The sequence below is a fragment of the Pimephales promelas genome, chromosome 1, assembly GCF_988280905.1.
Source record: "Pimephales promelas chromosome 1, fPimPro1.hap1.1, whole genome shotgun sequence".
Classification (NCBI taxonomy): Eukaryota; Metazoa; Chordata; class Actinopteri; order Cypriniformes; family Leuciscidae; genus Pimephales; species Pimephales promelas.
Window position 1 is genome coordinate 40,642,910 of NC_142769.1, and position 21,772 is coordinate 40,664,681.

Below are 21,772 nucleotides of genomic sequence, written 5' to 3' on the forward strand. Positions count from 1 at the left end.
TTCCTCGCAATCGCGGCCCTTCAATGTTAAGACTGAAGCTTAATCTGCCTCTCGGTTACACAGTCACACATCCACCCGTGTGTCAAGGTACTGTATGGATTTTGGATTTGTGGAATTTAAGCACTGAGAGAGTGCTTTTTGCTCTCTAAGCAAACAAGACAACAAGCAGGAGTGGCAAGTGCTCATTTTGAAAAGCTTTCTAATGTCGTGTCCTAACAGGGTCCCTTTGCAGGGCTTGTGTCATTCAGCCGTCCTCTTCACCTCTTTGAACCTCCCTCTGGGCTTTTTCTCTGAGTGTTTGCTCTCAGGAAGTTCCTTCTTCATGCATTCAACCTGAGGTGAGCGTTGTTCTCACTTTATAGTTTCCATGATGTCTGTCAAGGGGATAATGAATGTGCTGCTGCCATTATTAAAAGAGAGAATGAAGAACATTAAGATAGCTTTGTGCAACAGTCTTTTCTTTGTTCCTGTTCATCATTATTCAACATGAGGCATTCGCATAAATTCGCTTGTGAATCTGTGCAAAATCCTCACGCACTCATTCGCTCACTCACTCAGACTACACGCTAATTTCTTCAGTCAGGCTTTCATCCATCCATTCACTCACTCATTCATCACTCCCACATTCACATGTTTACTCATTTACTGGCTCCCTCACTCATTTCCATATTAATTAATTCATGCATTCTCTTGCTCATTCACTGACTCACTGATAAACGGCTAATTAATTTAGCTATTAGTTGTTTTCTCACTTGCTCCTTAAGTTACATGCTCTCCCACTCATTTATTCACTCACTGACTGACTTACCCTTTTCACTCATTTAAAGGTCCCAATACATGGGGTTATTTATTATTTTATAATGTTTCCTGGGTTGCTTTTATAATGGTAGTATGGTTAGATCAAAAATAGTCATAATTTGGAAATAAAAGGCATTTTTCCTAGACTGATTTTAGCCTCTGATTTGAACGCTCTGTTTTAAGGGGCGTGTCTGCTGTGGGATTCAGTCACTGGCCTCTGCTGTGATTGGCTGCCATGCTTGCATATGAAATAGCTACATATTACATGTGAAACTCTCTCAAATACTTTTACTACAGCTATACATTGATTTCACGCAGCTTCCATTTTAAAATTGAAGAGCGGGAAGAGCCTCGGAAGTACAGATAAATGTCATAAAACCACAGAAAGTGAAAATTTCATGTCAGGGGACCTTTAATCATTAAATGACTGAATAACTTAATCACTCAGTCAATCATACATTAATTCACTCATGCATTCTCATATTCATTCATTTCAGACATTTTTTTCACTTGTCACTCCATTAACATTCACTGAATTCATTATCCAATAATGGATTAAATACTGAATTCATTAATTTATTGTCATAATATTTTAGAATTATGAATGTATCAAATATTAATTCATTTATTATTTAATTAATGAATAAACTTGATAGTCCACTTTAGACATTCTATTAATGCAACTGCATGTCAACTAGTTATTACTTTGTAGACTGTTTACTTACTGTAAAGGGTTAGTTCATCAAAAAATGAAAATTATCCCATAATTTACTCACCCTCAAGCCATCCTAGGTGTATATAACTTTATGACTGTCAGCCAATTATAATCAGAGATATTATCTGAAAATATCCTGGCTATCCCAGCTTTGTAATGGGATCCGATGCATCCATCCATAGTAATTCATACGGCTCTAAAGGGTAAATAAAAGCCTTCTGAAATGAAGAGGTATCAAAAAATATCCCTATTTATAACTTTATACAACTATAATCACTGGTTTCCAGAAACGGCCGTATGGGAGTCAAGTTCCAACTCCAAATGATACTCCAAATGAAATTGCTTTTTTTCTGTATAGCCACTCCGAAGTCCGGAGAAGTCTTTTGCATTTTACAACGGGTGAATTAGTTGTCACTGGTGATTATCTGAACCTTTCTGGATCCGCCATCAAATTAATAAGTTTAACTATATCAAGTGCTGTAAGAAAAGGGTCTAAATCTCCACCAGCATCCTCACACGCAATATACTAGCCAAGACTCTTTCTTTATGTGTACAGATTTGGCGTAATGACACAAAGACATGCTCGAATCTCCCACAGAAATCCACCAGTACTACTGGAATTAAAAACATTATTATGTTGGTACACTGGCTGGTTATGTACTTTCTCAAATATGTATTTTGGATCATTTTTAACCCCCAAAAAAGCTACGGACTGCAGCTTTAATAATTCATAAATGTATGGCAATCATGTTAATAACTGATTATTAATTTAAGAAAATTAATAAATAAATAATTAACTAATTCTCACATGGATTTTCTTAACTATTTATTTCCCTCATTCTTGTGTTCATCCAGATAATTAATAAGTCATAAGAACTGTCCCCACATCGATTCATCCTATAAAATAATTGGTAACACTTTACAGTAAGGGTACATGAATTATCATGAATTCATGTATAAATGAATGCATGAACTATGCATTCATTCATGCATTAATATCTCATGAATCATCAGGAACTAACACAAGTTCAATATTTTTCATTCATGACTTCATGAATGAACAACACCTTAATTAATACATTAACTAAGATGAGCACATCATCATGAATTATGATTTATTACGCATGATCATGATGTTTTCTTTGTTCTTAGTCTAGGTCAGTGACCTAGTCACCACTTTAGTTGAGGGGCCACACACATGATGAAGTCATTAATAGATTAATGCTTAGTTAATGATAGACAGACAACAAAATAGAGCAATCGCAGCTCATAGCACACATATTCTGCTAATCAAATACTGTACAGAAGTCATCATTAACTAAGCATTATCTATCAATGACTTCATCATGTGTGTGGCCCCTCAACTAAAGTGGTGACTAGGTCCTTTGAAACACTGATGAACAATGTGCTATTAATGGTGGCATAACTGTGGACAAAGAAAACATCATGATCATGCGTAATAAATCATAATTCATGATGATGTGCTCATCTTAGTTAATGTTTTAATTAAGGTGTAGTTCATTCATGAAGTCATGAATGAAAAACGTTGAACCTGTGTAAGTTCCTGATGATTCATGAGATATTAATTCATGAATGAATGCATAATTCATGCATTAATTTATACATGAATTCATGATAATTCATGTACCCTTACCGTAAAGTGTTACCAAATAATTCTGTGATCAAATTTCTGTTAGCGATTTGAATTTAGGCAGTAAGTAGATTAACATGTCTTCCACCCAGTGTTTTACCGTGTTCACCTGAGAGCTCCTTCAACGTGCAGAACTGCAGAGTGAACTGTCAGGAGTTTATCCACAGTCAGCTGTCAATCAAAGTCTGCTCTCCGACTTGAGTGCCGCCCGCTGTGGGATAGAGACACACTTGATCAGACGCAGCTCTTTTCCCCTCTCCTTTACTCTTGTTCTAATTCTACACACCCAAACAATGAAGGATCCCTGCCCTACGCTGAATATTCATCCGATATTTTAATTAGATGCAGAGCGACTTGCGAGTATTAAGGAGACATAATGAAAGACAAGCAATTAAGGGAAAATGGGAAAGTTAGTGCCACCTTTGCCCCCTCATTAAAAGCCTAGGAGCCAATTGCTTTGTCAGCCTATTTCTGATCCACTTCTTTTTGAAATGAGAACCAATAAAGGCCAGAAATGATTTGTTAAAATTAAAAGGAGTTCCCTCTTTGTAAGGCTATAATCATTTATCTTTCAGGTCGATTTAACAAGCCTTTGGGGGACAACAGAATTCGAATATCTATGTAAATTAGAATGGTTATGTGAAGTCAAAAAAAAAAAAAAAGCTTAGCTGTTATGTTATAAGGCAATTAAAGTGTGGCTTTAAGTTTTTGTCTGCAGAGAGAACAAGCCCTGCTTTTAGGAATGTAAGATGGAGTAGGCATCCAACGCACATGGCACCCTTTAGCGTCAATATGAGACTCAGATATATATGGGGCAGAAGGCGCCTCCTAGTGGTCTAACCCTAACCCTACCCCAGACCTAAACCTACCCATAACCGAAGCGTGTTATATTGAGAATGCATTGAAATATAACAGTGTTCTGTTTTCAAGCCTGTCTATAGAAGATAGTTTAGAAGGAAATGCCTTAGTCTCACTCTCTCTCTTCTCCACTGTTTTTTTTTTCATCATTCCTCCACATCATATGCACAGGAAAAACAACTCTTAATATTTTTTCTATCACATGGTCAACTGTCGGAAAAATGAAATTGCTTTTGAATATCAGGCATGTATCAAGCACAAATTGACCCTCTACTACCTGACATGTCTAGGTATTCAATTATAAGAAACCACTGAAAAAGTAATCCTGAGAAATATGGGTCTCTAGGGCTTTTCACATAACCCTGGGTTAATGAGAAAAAAGCTCGTTTTTACCCTAGGTTTTACCTCAGTGCCACAATTATTTAGTATGAGTGAGACTATGTGGTGCTAAAATGCTACCCTGAGTATGTAACAAGAGACAACCAATCATAAACCTCTCAGTGCTTACCTCATCAAATTTGATATATTTTTACAGTCTAAAAATGCATTGAAGTAATTGGACAGGCTGATTATTAAAACAGGCATGCCAAGTCAAGTCACCTTTATTTATTTAGTGCTTTTAACAATAGGCCTATAGATAGTTTTTTGTATGTATTTGTCCAATCAATTTGTCCAAAACCCTTTAAGGGTTGTCCCTATTCTCTTCATGAGTATAGGGTGTGTTTTGGGAATTACGTGCAATAAACCAATTAGAGCCTCATCTCCAATTCCCTTTAAAAGCCAGTTGCTATTTAACATTAAAAGGAGAACAGTTTCTGTCATTTTAGTTTGTCTGCGTGAGGAAATTGCAGCTGCTAACATACGCAAGCTCTTGAAACCCCGCCCTCTGCAGCAGCTCATTTACATTTAAAGGGCCAGGCACAAAACGGTGCGCTTTGCAAACCCTCAAAAAGTGACAACTTTAACATCCTATATAAAAATATCTGGGGGGTATTTTGTGCTAAAACTTCACACACACACTTTGGGGACATCAGAGACTAATGCTGCGTTCATGTGCTATATGGTAATTATGGTAAATACCAAAAGCCGACGTGGAAAATGCACATGAACACCCCCTCATGTGGTATTTGCACTGGGCAACTCGTAGAATATTTTGATGGACGAGTTGCCGAGATTGAGATAACCTTCGACCATTTCAAAATGGCGGAGAGCACCGCGAGAGTCGTGAATGGTAAAAAAATTATATACTATTCATGCTAGAAAATATACAGCATATTATTTACCTTTTGAGTTTTGATAAATCATTTTCTTGCTGTAGAAGATGACTTAAGCAATCTAAAAGAGTTTTAGCTAAATAACAGGTCTGGATCTGCATCTTTTTACCACATTACGACAACAAAAGAACTTGAACGCAACACACTGGTAAATACCAGTTCACAAGTGGAAAATATCCTATTTTCCATAGCACGTGAACGCAAGTTTATTTTACATCTTGTGAAAATGGCATTTTACCACCTCTTTAATATTTGGCATGTTTGTGTGCTGCTGCGCATCCCTGTGTGTGTAATAAGAGTGTGTGCGCAGTGTGCACCCGCCTATAGGCGCATATTAGTAATGAGTCCTTTAAATAACAAACAAACAAAAAAACACTGCACCATTGACTTTAGACCAGGTTTTTGTTGGTCAATTTCGCAGTCTATTTCAGTTGCCTCAAAATAGCAACCCAGCAACAACACACCTCGTTTTTAGACCAGCACTGCATGCCCATGGGCGAACAGATGGGCACACATGCATTTGCTATTTCAGCTCAGGCTGAAATTAGCAAAAAAAAAAAACACTTTCCTTGTGCCGGGTGTATGATAGCGCCCAACATTTTAACCAGCATTTATAGTTGTAACATCTGATTAGATGTTGTATGTCACTTCCTGGTTCTGCCACATCAGCTCCTGTCATGTCATTTCCAGTTCAGCTTAAGTCATGTGTTCACACTCCACATTGCTAAGTATTGCCTTTCTTCTTCCTTACTAAGCATTCTCCCATTGTTGAAGATTACTGTTATGACTATTGTTATCATTCTTGCGACTAATGTTTTTGAATTACTAGTATGGATTTGTTTGCCAATGGACGGTTTTGCCTGTATTTCAAAGTGACTGACATTGCTTTTAATATGCACATTTGGGGTTTCATATCAATTTCATATCTGACAAACACATCTATGAAAGCAGACCTTGTTATAGCAGCCAAACAGAAAATTTGCAGCTACTGTTACAATGTCATCATGGGTTTGATTCCTAGGAAATTTAACAACTGATCCAATTTATATCAATGTCAGACAATTTAGATAAAAAACATCTGCCAAATATAAATTGGAAGATGGGGGAATGTTTGGAACATCTGTTTGCAAACGGCCATTACTTTTGCAATGCCATTTGGAGCACAGAAATCACTTAGAGCAGCTTTAACGTCACAATTCACAGATTACAATAAATAATCAGATTGCCCATAAATCCTTAAAATGCCATTTGACATCAAATATAATCTAACCTGAAACCCGAACACATCAGAAGCTCTGGGGATATGCTATAAATGTTATCTCAGAGCTGGCTGGGTTACAGATGTTTTTATGGAGTGTGTGTGGAATACAGTGAGTTGATTAAAATCCCAGCTCTGATGTAACAGGCCGAGGAAACATGCCCTGCTAACACACATCCTTACACAATATCCCACAGTTCTGCAGGAGAGAGGCTGTTGACATGGATGTGTGTGAGAAAAAGTAAAAAAAAAAATCTTCAAATAATGCAACTTGTACAGTGTATGAGAAAGACTCTTTTTTCAAAGCATAATGCTAATGCTAATAGTCTCAATGGGGATATCCACAAATATAGAATTATTACATTTGTATCTAAAAATAGTGTTCTCTTTCTCTAGCTAGTTCACTTGTAATTGAAATTTCATTGCATTATTCATAATATGTTTTTTCTGTACCCAATATATAGCATACCTCACATGATGAGTGGGTCTTTAACTTTTCTTAATTTTATACAAAAACTTTTGTGTATTCTAATTTTTCTTTTAACCAGCCAATGATGGTTCTGAAAGAAAATGCGCTACGTTTGTTAGTAACAAACACAAGTTTCACGCACATGACTGACAGATAAACCGCACACTCTTATTTCAGTGTTTTTGTAATTGTTGTAGTTATTTATATACAAGGATGTGCAAGCAATAAATGTACATCCTTGAATGAGTGTTTTTACTTTTAAACATTACCTATCTGTAATGTCATTTTTTGTGTATTGAAAAATTAAACAAAACTAAAATAGCCAATCAAATGTATTTTACCCTTCCCACACCCATGCACGCACAAACACACATTTGACTTCTTAATATATCGTGATTGTACACAGATAGATTATTGATTATTAATCTAAAATACATGTAAAAATAAAATTAAAATTAAAATCAAGTAAATCTCATGGTACACCACCGTACGGCTGAAGGCGTCACTGCTCAGAAGGAAACTAAAACCTGAAATCTTATGTATTATGTAAATCAGCCAACAGTCCCCACTTGGAAAATGTCTTAATAAACACACTAAATAACAACTTAATTAACATCTAAAAGTGCAAAAAGCTTTGTGTGAGGATTAGGTTTAGAGTAAGAGGATAGAAAATTTCATAAACTTGGGGCACTGGACATCTAAATAATAAAATAGTTGGGCAGGATTTCCCTGAACAAAAACGAATCAATGAACGAAATTACTCAAAAAAAAAAATGTGTTCAAATTGATGAACGAGTTCGAACAGGAGAGTCACGAACGCGCATCAAAGAACAGAGCAAGGCGAGCATTTGTGCATATAAAACTTAAACTTTTTTATTTATTTTTTAAATGACAGATTGTTTCGCTAGATAAGACCCTTATTCATCGTCTGGTGTCGTTTAAAGCCCTTTGAAGCTGCACTATAACTCATTTGGACCTTGAACCGTTTGGTGCCCAATAAAGTCAATTATATGGAGAAAAATCCTAGAATGTTTTCATCATAAACCTTAATTTCTTTTCGACTGAAGAAAGAAAGACTGATCTTGGATGACATGGGGGTGATTTAATTATCAGGAAAAGTTTTTTTAAAAAAAAGTGAACTAATCATTTAATGCCAAATTAAAATGTCCTTGAACAAACTACATTTGGCCAGCCTAAGGGTGGGGGGGCGGCCTAAGACATTGTGCCCAGGGCCCTCAGAATTCTTAATCCGGCCCTGAGTAGTGTATGTGGTCAGAGGGCTCCTCAAATCTGTCTTACAGCAGACGTTTAGTGATTGATTAGGCCTTCTCATTATCCAGCTCTGTGCTTCATCTCTCAGACATTGGCCAGTATCCAGTATTCACTGAACCAATTTAAGCGAAATCGCTCCAGGGAGGATCTGGAGAATATCCTTAAACACCTGTGATTTACTGTGGCGATATGACACATGGGCGATAAGGTATTCATATGGCAGAAATAGAGCTAAATGATGAAATACAGAGTAACAGGACTGGCATAAGGAAGAGAGAGGGAGTAAAGATGTAACAGCCGTAGACAAGATCATAGACAAACAAGGAAATGCTTGTAATCAGTAGGGCTGCCAACCATCCTCCTTAATAATGAATCTTTTCGGACTGAAGGGAACGCACTTGCGTTTCATTAAATCAATATAGGATGCATTTTGTCCCTTATTTAAGCGTCTTACACCCAAACAGCTAAAAACGCCTCAGGTGAGCTGTTTGAATTGGCTTCCCTCATGGGCATAGCTTCCGGCGTTCACTGTGCTTGTGTCGCACTTAGTGTTTGTTTAAATCCGGTCAGTTGTCACAGACGTTTAATTGAATCTAAAATGGCATATGCGCTATAAATATATGTTGAGTGTGAGAACATCTCTTATTCTCCTCTTCTAAAGTTGACATCTCCAGTAATGAGCGAAAAAAAGGAAGAATCATCTTACAGGTATGTACAGAAAATAATGTGTGTGAGCCTGAAAGGTCTAGGTTGGTTGCAGGGTGTTTGAAGTAACTAATTAACTACAGAGACAGATATGACCTTTCCCTCAGACTACGTCGATTTCCCCTATAGTGGCCAGGATACACACACAAACAAAACACACAATTAAGATTGATAGAAAATGGTAGAATTGACAAATAGAGATAGAATCTTCTGAATGTGTATCCGCAAATACACAATCAGAACAACACACACTTGCTCACATCTTTGATCCGGAGCCGTTTCCTTTATATGATTGTTTCTCCCGAAATCCACTTATGTGCATCAAAAACAGGCATAGTTTAATTTTAGATTTGTCAGTGAGAGGTGGTGCGCTGAAATGTGAAACCCTATTATAGTCGACGAATCCGTCTACTCCAGGATCGCCTGAAGCTTTCACAAGACAAATCCTGTTACTATTTGTTGCGCTGCTTGCAAATAGCCATTTCACCCAGCCATTTTATCTTGCCCATCCGTCTAAAATAAAATTATGAATGTCTATTGTACAAACTATCTAAAAGTGGAAGGAACGTACATTTTTACATGACACAGTGTCTACCTTCTGCTCATCTGATTTTCTACTTAAATGGAAATGAAAAATAATTTGATTTTAGTTTTGTTTAAACAAGAATTAAAAAGGTCATTTTTTATTTCTATAGCACCTTAAAGCAACATGAAAGCTGACCAAGACTTTACAATACAAATAAATCAATCACGCAACTATAATGGTTAAAAATAAATAGAATAAAAATCTTTATACAAAAGAAAGACTAACATAAAAACCCACAATAGCCAAAGGAATGAATCAAAAAACAAGTCCCCGAAAAAAGCTAAAGGCAGAGGTACATTTTCAAGGACGATTTGAAAGCTGGTAGTGAAGCAGGCTGGAAGCAGACTGTCTAACAGGTTGAGGTAGCGAGATCCACAGCTTTGGGGATAGTTGTCATGAAACAGGAGGTGAGACACGGATATTAACTGAACAGGTTTTTACAGGTTTCAATCTTTTGGATCATCAAACGGGATAGTGAAGAGACATAAGTCACAATTAACTGACAAGCCTTTCTCTTTGCAGGATGAAAGATGAGCACACAGATGAGATATAATCTGATACTGTAGGTACTGTAAGTAGTTTTAGGAGGATAAAGAAACACAGGTGAGTAGTCGGTTCACTCTCAGAGACCAGATAATCAGTTGCTGTGTCCGAAATCTCCACTCAAAGCACTACTCCCTACCCCCTATGTTGGGTTAGAGAGCCAAGCACTATATAGTGAGCTCACCAGCATAATAGAAACACCACTTTCGGACACTACTCGATCGTCTCTTGGCGCCGTTTATTACATCATCTGTCAGCTGGTGCCGAGCGAGCTCCGGGCTAAATAGATTATTTAAAATAATTACATTATATTATATTGAGCTTATTTTTCCAAAATTTAAAAACTAAAAGTGATTTCTGGCCGTTTTTGTTATAATGTGCTACTCCACACATGATTATAACTTATTTTTACGATCAGCGCAATGCATGATGTTATGTAGGGCTTGGGTTAGTGACCACACTACTTTTCAAAATGCATTCTGGGATACATTGAGTGGACTGTATAGGGTATAATAATCATCACTATACATTCGGACAGCACTACAAAATGGCGAGCTTACTAGACCATTTTGCAAGATGTAAACAACACTGCATGGTCCAGAAACACTTGCTGTTTCAGTTTGTAACTGATTTCACATGTAAAGAAAACATCTTAAAGATGTTTGTTTAACTTTTTGATTCAGTTTTATATGTTCTGTTGGTTGTATTTTATCCCAGCTGTTATGTAGTGTTAAAAAACTTAAACAGGAAGTGCTTCTGGACCATGCAGTGTTGTTTACATCTTGCAAAATGGTCTATATAGTCCACTATATAGACCCCTTTTGCGCCGACGTCACAGTTACGTCACGGCGCTAGCTGGAGGCAAAACAAAGTGAAAACTGCAGGCGGCCAATGCAAAACAGCACAGATTCGGCTACATAATAAGGAGCTTTAATAATTGTTATTATTAAATGTCATCTTGTTGTGTTGTTTGGTGCAAGAATTGATGAAAAATGAATATGCTGTATCTGGAACTTTTATTTCTAGAAAATATTCACATCATTAAAAACGCACTGTAATGTCACTCTTTACATTGTCGTGGTCTCGGCGCTGGCTCGGCAGAACTGCGGATCGTACACACAAGTCTTGTACAGGACCATGTAGGCATCTAATGATTTAAATGCCCTCAGTTTCTCTTTACGATCAGTTTCTCTGTAAGGTAGGTGTAGAAGTCAGACCACTCAACCGAGGTAACGTACGTTAATCCTGTCAGATCATCCATGCATTGAGTGAGCGTGTAGGCGGCTACGGGTTGGCCAATCTGGTTCCGTCGGTTAAAAATAACTTTTGAAAATAACAATCGCGGTCCTGGACACTGAGTGACCTTACTCATTAAGATAATATCGGATTTTCTCCAGTCATTGTTAAAAAACAAGCTAACAATCCTTGCTAACTAGCATTAGTGAACCGGCCAAAATGGATCTTTCTGCCTCCACCTAAGCTCCGCCCACAAAAAAACTTCACCATGTTTACCAACTGTAAAAGGGTCTATAGGCTAGTGAGTAATGGGTGATTTCGGACACAGCATGTGAGTGTGAGCGTTGTGCTTATGTTTGATGAGGGAGCGACAGGTGTGGCAGGTTAGTATGCAGTGATTGTGAACAATTGGGTGGAGCTGAAGGACCTGGTGCTGATGGTATGCTGGCTGAATCTGTGACACTACTACAGAAAAAGCTTTGTTAACTTTTAGGGGCTGTTTAACACCGTTTTCAACTAAAAACGTTTTCCAGTTAAAAAGTTTCCAGTTAAAAACGTTTTTCAGTTAAAAAACGTTTTTAACTTCCTTTTCCAGGTCAGAATGTCTACATTTGGTAGTTTCAGCAGTGTATATAGTGTAAATGCAAAAATCGCATACGGGTCACTTTTAAAAGATGATGTAAGCAGGTCATCAGAAAAATCGGATATAGTCAGAAAATCGGATTTGGGCGTCAAGACCTGCAGTGTAAATGCAGCCTAAGTGATCTCCAGGGGGAGTAGGGACAAATAAGATCTGTAATATAAGCTAGAGCCAGGCTAAGCAAGGCTTTAAATTCAAAAGTTAAAACCTAATAATAAATTCAAAATTTTCCATATCTAAATAGCCAACGTAAATGTAGCCTACAAAGATTGGGGGATGAGCGCCCTCTTCTATTCACCTCTCAAGAAACGAACTTTACAAACGTGAAAGGCAAAACTATTTTACAGAGACTTTTTGTATTCTTGGTTCATGAGTAAAAAATTGTTTATACACTAATATTTGTTTCTCATTTAACAATTCCTTTTTTTAGAAGTAGAAAAACAAATGACCAGAAATTACCCAGTCCATATAGTAAGAATGTAATGTAATATAATATATGCTGCCTTCAAGTGCACCTGGGAAACTTGCACCTCCGATTTGGGCATTAAAATAACTTGCAACATCATTCATTATTTGCACTCATTGATCTCTATATTGATAACATGTATATTATATGATATTATATATATTATAGATCAGTGTTTCCACAATGTTTCAAATCAACATTTCCAACATCACAACTTGGCACAATGTGTTTTTTTGTTCCACTTGAATGTCACATTATATATCCAATGACAATATAAATTAATCCGACAGAATTAATGTAACCAATTGCATATTTTTTTTTAATGGAAATCACCTGAGACATCATGAGATTTCAAATGATTTCAATAAAAAATGCACTTAACCCTCTACAGCATAGCGTTGCCCTCAGGCAACAGAAAGTTTTCTTAAGCCCTATGTTCAGTAATTTTTTCTTTAAATGATTGCAACCAATTAGAAAGTTTGAAAAAGTATCAAAGAACAGTCCAATAAGGTTTCGGAGTCAACATCAAGCACCATTTGAAGGTGGGAAGTCCTTTTCTGGCACATGGTCACAGGAGCACATGTTGTGAGTTGAAAGCAAGATTATGTGCTTTAGTGATCTTCTTTAAAATGACATTAACTGTATATAAAAAATATGTGTGTCTGTATGAAGGTGTAGAAAAGCCTTCTGGCAGGTTTTATTATGTTTTTTTATTTTGCATGTTCACAAATTCAGTTTTTCTTTTTGTTGCCTCAAGGCAACGTTGTGCGATAAGGGGTACTTTTCACGGAGGTTTTTAACAATACTTTACAATGGCAAATAATGTGTTACACGAAGGAAAGATGCAGGGTTCCTGGGTACAAAGGAACACCCAAAGTCACCAAAGTGACACTGTTCCCACAAAGTTGGGAGCATGACATTGTCCAAAATGTCTTGGTATGCTGAAGCATTAGGAGTTGCTTTCACTGGACCTAAGGGGCCAAACTCAACCCCTGAAAAACAACCCCTCACCATAATCCCCCCTCCACAAAATTTTACACTTGTCACAATGCAGTCAGGCAAGAACCGTTCTCCTGGCAACCGCTAAACCCAGACTCATCCATAAGATCGGCAGACAGAGACGCGTGATTCATCACTCAGAGAACACGTCTCCACTGCTCTAAAGTCCAGTGGCGGCGTGCTTTATACCACTGCACCCAACGGTTTGCATTGCACTTGTTGATGCAAGGCTTGGATGCAGGTGCTCGGCCATGGAAACCCATTCCATAATGCTTTCTACGCACTGGTGTTCGGCTAATCTGAAGGCCACATGAAGTTTGGAGGTCTGTATAGCTATTGACACTGGAGAAAGTTGGCGACTTCTGTGCACCTCAGCATGCGCTAACCCCGCTCTGGGTTGCTGTTATTCCCAATTGCTTCCACTTTGTTATAATACCACTAACAGTGACCGTGGAACATTTAGTAGTGAGGAAATTTCATTGGTGGCAACCTACCACAGTACCATGCTGAATTCCAGAGTGACCCATTCTTTCACAGATGTTTGTTGAATCGTCTGCATGCCTACAGTAGCTGCTTTATTTTACAGAACTGTGGCCATGGAAGTGATTGGAACATCTGAATTCAATGATTTGAAGGGGTGTCCCAAAACTTTTGGCAATACAGTTTATATGGGGATGATTAGGGTACATAAAGTACATGATGCATGACGACGCACTACATGATGCAAACATATGTCTCTATCAAATCAAATAGATTGATGAGTTTCAAGTGTTTTTCCCTTTTTACTTAAATTATTTCTTGACATTTTTGGAGAAAAAAAATGTATTTTTGTATTGCTCTCTAAGAGTTGTATAATGACAATTTTCTCTGTGATTCTTTACCATTGTTGCGCAACGTTGCCCTTGGGCAACAAAAAAATATTTTGGGGTGGGGGGGGGGTCAGGGGAGGGAAATTTTTCAATAAATCAATAAAATGTTCCTAAATGAGCCAAGAAATGATGTGGAATATTTTTTTTCCATGTGCCATCAAAATGCATGCAGTAGAGGGTTAAAGGTATATACCTGAAGTTTAGTTGCATACCTTTAAGAATAAAGAAGAAGAAAAGAAAAAAACACAGTTCCATGCAACACTGCAGAAAAATAATTAAAAACCACAAGGCATTTAAGAATACAAGAACATTTCCAAGTCATTAAGTATTCCTTAGAGAACAGATGAGTCAGTAATTAAGAAATGGGAACAGAAGGTCTACGGCACAGCTGCAAATCCTACAGCAGCCCTAAAACCTGACTGTGCAAGAAGAAAATCAGCCTAAACACTATTGATTTAGCAACAGATTTTATAGCGCTTCTTCGATGACACGTCAGCAATGCTTCGTACATTTAAGTATAGTTACCCACATTGAATTACCCAAAACTCATCATGCACCACTTGGTGCATCACTACTAAACATCCTATTTGTCATAAGCAAACCAAATACTGTGCAATGTTATTTACAGGAAACACGAAGCCTCTACTGTGAATCATGGTGTCAGAAGCAACATGCTGTGAGGAGGTTCCCTGCAGCAGCCCTGGAAGGCTTGTGAACGCAGTAATAACACGGAAATCCTGGAGGAAAACCTCATGTTGTCTAAGACACCTGCAACGTGAGAGAACATTTGTTTACAGAGGCCAAATCTAAAGCTATGCCTATGCGGGAATTACTTTAAAAAAAAAAATGTTTCCAATCTCCCCTTCTGCTCTACTGCTTGCATTACATGAGAAAATTCTCAGTATTTATTAGGTTTAACGGTACATGTCCCGTCAATCGCTCACGTCACTCTTAATTGTGACAGCTCTTTTTAAGCATCCTTGCATACCTCAGGCCCAACAGTTATTTTAATGCCTTCACTTTATATTAACATTAACCCATTAATTAGTTCAGCTAGGCGGGGACTCAAGCCCCTCCTTTATGCAAAACAAACCAAATCTCTTTACTTTTATGGCTTTTTAAGAACTAAGATGAATGTGAACTTGTGAAATCTTGTTAAATTCTGTACATGTGTGACAAAAGCCTCAGTCCTGTGGGTCTACAGCAGGGTTTCCCAAATGAGGCTTCGTAAGGTAACTGCATGCATTTTGGAGATGCAATGTGCACTTGATTCACTTTATTTATATATTTGCATAATTTCCAACATTTCTGTGGACAGAAGTTTGAAGAATTTCATCAGTATTCTGACAAAATAAATGTTCGCGGATTAAAAATGTAAAAAGCTTGTGGGTAAAAAGCTTGTTTGAACATTTGAAAGTAAAGAATTTAAGACATACATATATTTTTACAATGCAGTAATATATTTGTCTTTATATTTAATAATTACAGTTACTGATATAACTAATTATACTTAGGCTATCACTGTAAAGCAGTTTTGAAAAAATCTTTAAATAAATAAATAAAGGTGACTTGACTTGACTACTACCACTGCTAATAATAATAATAAAGACTCTGAAAGAAGTGGTTTCAGCAGCAGCAGTATGCTGTCATATGCCAAAATAATTGCAATATATTTTGTCCAAGCTGTGCATCCCTGTGCATAATTTTAAAATAAAAACAATTAAAATAAAACACTCACAATATTTGATCTGTTTACCTTGCATGTCCTTTAAATATGCTGTATTGTCAAATTATTGAAATATTACCTTAAAATGTCAGGGGGTACTTAATGTAAATTTTGCATCTAAGGGATTTGGCTGACAAACTGTAAAGTATCATGCTGAGGTCTACAGTAAAAGCAGCTTTTTTTTGTGACTGTGTGTGACCCGGGTCCACATACCCCGTCAGCCAGTTGTGTGTTGTGTTTGCCGGGGCTTCTGGGTTCAGTTGAGCACTGCATGGTGAAGGAGAGAATGCAGTGACCTGCGGTGTTATCTCAAGGTGAGCCCTCCGTTAAGTGTGTGTGTTTCAAGAGGAGTCCTATGTTAATCTACTGAAAGAGTGTGTGACTGATTGCGATGACTGTGAGTGAGTGTAGCATGCTGTGAATCACAGATGTGACTGCTTGTGTTGCCCTCCCTCTCTCAAGCGCGTACACACACACATACACTCACCGGCTACTTTATTAGGTACACCTGTCCAACTGCTCGTTAACACTTAATTTCTAAGCAGCCAATCACATGGCGGCAACTCAGTGCATTTAGGGATGTAGACATGAGGCGTTTCTCAATGTCAAGGAAGGATCCTCGGAAGCCGGAATTTCGAGGATGCTACGTCATCGACGTCCGTCGAAGGACTGTTCCAATGTCGAGGATCCTCAGAATTTCAACCAAGGACTGAGTCCTTCATTCGGAAAATATCCCATACACAGGAAAGGATGCATATATGTGTAGCCTTCGCGCTCTTAAATCACCCACAATCCTATGCGCAGCTTTGCTATCTTGTTCAAAAACTAAAAAATGTCGACCGTTAGCGGAGTCGGAGTGATAACGGCAATATCTTTCAAATGTAAGCAAGTATAATTTCAGTTTAGCCATTTATTTAATGTTTGTTAAACTATTTAACATATCGGCTCAAATTTGCTGAGGGGATTTAAAGCTGTTCCCTTTTACTGGTGATTAACTTTTTAATTTTTACTTCATAGCCTTTTTTGTTGGTCACACATATTTTATATTTTACACATATTTTGCATGTGTTTTAACAGCTAACGTTAGATCATGTTGCTATGGAGGTTCTGTTAACCCCGGTAATATAATCGTTTTTGAATGAATAAACTCCTTTTTAAATCAATATTTTGTGTCAAATTATTGATTTATTTGGTAGGTAGCCATGTTATAAGTGGGAAAATGTATAGCGAGGCGGTTGTTACAGCGAATACAACCGGCTGATCAAGACCCCTCTGCTTTAGAGTTTGCGGGGTTGTATTCACTATAACAACCGCCTGGTTATACATTATCCCTTTATTTATTTATTTCTATGAGGACTGACAAGACAAAATAAGGACTGTCAAGTGTATTTAAACAGTGCGGTACACCAGCACTATGATTTTTGCAGCGCCGAAGCGGACCTTTCACTGATGTAATGACGCAATGACGTGCACTTGCTAGCCTGTTCCATTTACATGTTCTCCGAACGCTAAAGAGGACCCTTGCCTAGCCTCTGAAGGAAATGACTTGGAAGGACCCGTCCTGCAAAGGAAGTATCCTTGACATTGAGAAACACCTATGGTCAAGACAATCTCCTGCAGTTCAAACCGAGCATCAGTATGGGGAAGAAAGGTGATTTGAGTGACTTTGAACGTGGCATGATTGTTGGTGCCAGAAGGGCTGGTCTGAGTATTTCAGAAACTGCTAATCTACTGGGATTTTCACGCACAACCATCTCTAGGGTTTACAGAGAATGGTCCGAAAAAGAAAAAACATCCAGTGAGCGGCAGTTCTGTGGGCGGAAATGCCTTGTTGATGCCAGAGGTCAGAGGAGAATGGCCAGACTGGTTCGAGCTGATAGAAGGGCAACAGTGACTCAAATAACCACCCGTTACAACCAAGGTGGGCAGAAGAGCATCTCTGAACGCACAGTACGTCGAACTTTAAGGCAGATGGGCTACAGCAGCAGAAGACCACACCGGGTGCCACTCCTTTCAGCTAAGAACAGGAAACTGAGGCTACAATTTGCACAAGCTCATCGAAATTGGACAATAGAAGATTGGAAAAACGTTGCCTGGTCTGATGAGTCTCGATTTCTGCTGCGACATTCGGATGGTAGGGTCAGAATTTGGCGTCTACAACATGAAAGCATGGATCCATTCTGCCTTGTATCAACGGTTCAGGCTGGTGGTGGTGGTGTCATGGTGTGGGGAATATTTTCTTGGCACTCTTTGGGCCCCTTGGTACCAATTGAGCATCGTTGCAACGCCACAGCCTACCTGAGTATTGTTGCTGACCATGTCCATCCCTTTATGACCACAATGTACCCAACTTCTGATGGCTACTTTCAGCAGAATAATGCGCCATGTCATAAAGCTGGAATCATCTCAGACTGGTTTCTTGAACATGACAATGAGTTCGCTGTACTCAAATGGCCTCCACAGTCACCAGATCTCAATCCAATAGAGCATCTTTGGGATGTGGTGGAACGGGAGATTCGCATCATGGATCTGCGGCAACTGTGTGATGCCATCATGTCAATATGGACCAAACTCCCTGAGGAACGCTTCCAGCACCTTGTTGAATCTATGCCACGAAGAATTGAGGCAGTTCTGAAGGCAAAAGGGGGTCCAACCCGTTACTAGCATGGGGTACCTAATAAAGTGGCCGGTGAGTGTAGATGTGTTTTGTCTGACTCATCTGTAGTCATGTAAATAGTCATGTGTGAAGACTTAAGACCAGAGCTTAGCTGTGCCCACCAACCTGACCATTCTTTAGCCAACTAGTTTGTGTATTTAAAGAGGCAAATATATGCACAGATGTGTGCTCTTTTTGAAAGGGATAATATTGTCCCTGTTTTTTCTCTTATTCTAAACTAATTCCATTCCAAAAAACATGGATTTGGATCTTTAATCGCACACACAGAATCTCCAAACCCTCTGTTCAGCATAGTTACATCAAGTAGTATGGATATGGTGTTTTGAGATTGATTAACATTTTGCTTTTCCTTTTCACTCTCATATACAGTCATCGGCATAAATTCTAGTCGGCTTATTCTGACTATTTAGACAGCCCACTTAGACATGCAAAGTGACCAACCACTCCAATTTGTTTTTATATGCCATTTAAGAGTGCAGGGTTTATCTGAAATAGTTTTATCGACCCCATACTTTCTAAAAATAATATAATCTTAGAAATATATTTAACAAATAAATAAATACCATGCACCCCTGGACCCCAGTTTGAGACCCTCTGTATTAGTCCATACGTCAGTGCCAAAACTCTGATCTATTTAAAAAGTAAAGTGTGGCCAGACTACCCTCTTTCAGTAATGTCTGAATTTGTGTTGTTAGTAAAGTGATTTGTCTTCACTGTTCAGTTGTCTATGTTGGACACATCCATTTCCTGGCCTCTGTGGAGTGTTAATGCAGACATGGGCGTCTCTTTCCTTTTAAGTGGTTTGTTGTTCTAAGTGATTTGATCTGTTGTTCCATTACTCTCCCCCACTATGTCTGTCTACGAATCCTTCGTCTTGTTCCATCTCCCGTATCTATTTATCTCTCCATTTGTCACCAAACTCTTCCTTTTATCTTCCAGGACATCATTCTATCCTGCAGTTTCTTAATCTTTAAGCACCCATCCATCCATTTCTCTCCATCTCAATATTACATTGCTCTTCTGAGTCAGGTTGGCCAATAGTCTGTAGGTTGACAGGTGTAATTTCCAGAGGAATGCTGGGAAGAAGAGCCCCCAGAGAGACACGTGCAGAGAGGTGTTAAATTCCTCTGTCCATCACCCTTTCTTTCGCAGAAATTTTCATTCATTCATTCATTCAGCTCCAAAAGATTTCTGATCTGTCTGTGTTAAATTTAAGAGTGGTGCGCTACAGAACGAAAAGGCAGAGAATACAGCAACTTTTTTTCCCCCTGGGGTAAAATTGCCCTTTGAAATGGAAATCTGCAATTCATAGATACCAGCAAGAACAAACACCAGAACATTGCCAAAAAGGAGACATGTCACAAGAAAAGGATTACACACAAGAGAAAGAAAGAAAAACTACTTTTGAACAACCATGGTTTAGTCTTTGTTATATAATCATCAAGCTTCTCCATAATAGTGTAAGAGATTTGAACAACCCCCCGCATCCAAGAACTAAATACACTGTTTTTGCTACAGACATGAATAGAAGGAATGAGGCATTTATATAGCGCTTTCATGTGTACTACTGTACACCCAAAGCGCTTTACAATCATGTCGGGATCTCTCTTCAACCACCACTTGGATGACGCGACGGCAGACAGTACAATGGCACCAGTGCGCTCTAATTCAATGGATGGGGATTATTAGGAGTCCATAATTGGCAAGGAGTGATTTGGAGGGAATGTGGCCAGGACACCTACTCTTTATGAGAAATGCCATGGGATTTTTAATGACCACAGAGAGTCAGGAGCTTGGTTTTACTGTACGTCCCAACCGAAGGACGGTGCTCTTTGACGGTATAGTGTCCCCATCACTACACTGGGGCGTTAGGACCCACACAGACCACAGGGTGAGCGCCCCCTGCTGGCCTCACTAACACCTCTTCAAGCAGCAGGAGGTCTCCCATCCAGGGACTGACCAGACTCAGCCCTGCTCAGCTTCAGTGGGCAACTAGTCTTGGGCTACAGGGTGATATGAATGACACCTCACATTACGAGCAGAGTTTTTTTGTGTTTTTTGTGTGACTTTGTTTTTTAGTGTGCTAGGCAACTGACTATTCTAACTGAAGAATTTTATTTTTTTGCTCGGGGTCATGACCACCATACTTTGCCTTTGACCTTGTTAAAAATATAACTACATGTAATGTATAAGAAAACAAACAATGGCAATGCTAAAAGTGTTTCCCTCATGACATGTCATCCTGTAATTTATACGCACAGGGTGTTAGTTACATCCTAACTTTAATGAAACCACAATATTCTAATGAGCATATAGGAAAAACAGTGCTCACAAATATTGTGCAAAGCTGACTGTTTTAATTAGATTACACTGTTTATAGACACTTTCGAAGATTTGACTGGAAATTACAGGAAATTCATGAGGGAAATAGACTGTCCTAAGTAGATTTTGCACCAGCTTCATTTGGTCAAGCAAATTTGCAGCAACAGAAAGGTGCTTGAATATTTTTTTTATTTTTTTTTGTGCTTCAGTTCAATTAGCCTTGATTGCTTCCTAGTTTGTCTCTTTTGTAATCGATTACACTCAGCCGTCTAACATTATGTTCTCCCTGTGTATTTATACTCCCTGTTTTGATCAGTTCTTTGTCAATTCTCATCCTAGTTTGTGTTATAATGTTAAAGTATTATCTGCATATTCTGTGCATATTCTCCTAGTTTATTAAAATACCATTAAAACCACCATGTATGTGACACATGTGTGTGACACACTGGTTTTAAAACTTTTTTTTTTAATCTGTAAAAAAATAGATAAATAATTATTCATTCTTTAGTTGATCCCCAGATATGGATTAATTGCCATTTGCATTATTGTTTAAAAAAAAAAAAAATCAATTAATAAAATTTATAAGTCTACTATTACTTTGGAAATTTTCATAAAGACCATTTTTTTTGTATTTTTTTATTATTATGATTCTATAAAAGACTTGAAAAATGAAAAATGTACATGCATATCGACTCTGGGAACAACCTC

The 21,772-nt window shown here is 38.1% G+C and overlaps 1 protein-coding gene across 2 annotated transcripts in view; it reads right to left on the reverse strand.

Moving 5' to 3' along the window:
- htr2cl1 (5-hydroxytryptamine (serotonin) receptor 2C, G protein-coupled-like 1) overlaps window positions 1–21,772 on the reverse strand; it is a 102,956-nt gene that overhangs the window by 24,368 nt on the left and 56,816 nt on the right. Inside the window, exon 2 of one of the 2 annotated variants that reach the window (XM_039651209.2) lies at window positions 3,274–3,375. The exons of the other annotated variant lie outside the window; for it this stretch is intronic. The gene's annotated coding sequence lies outside the window, so the exon portion shown is untranslated. The remainder of the gene's footprint in view (window positions 1–3,273; window positions 3,376–21,772) is intronic. 2 annotated transcript variants of the gene reach the window in all.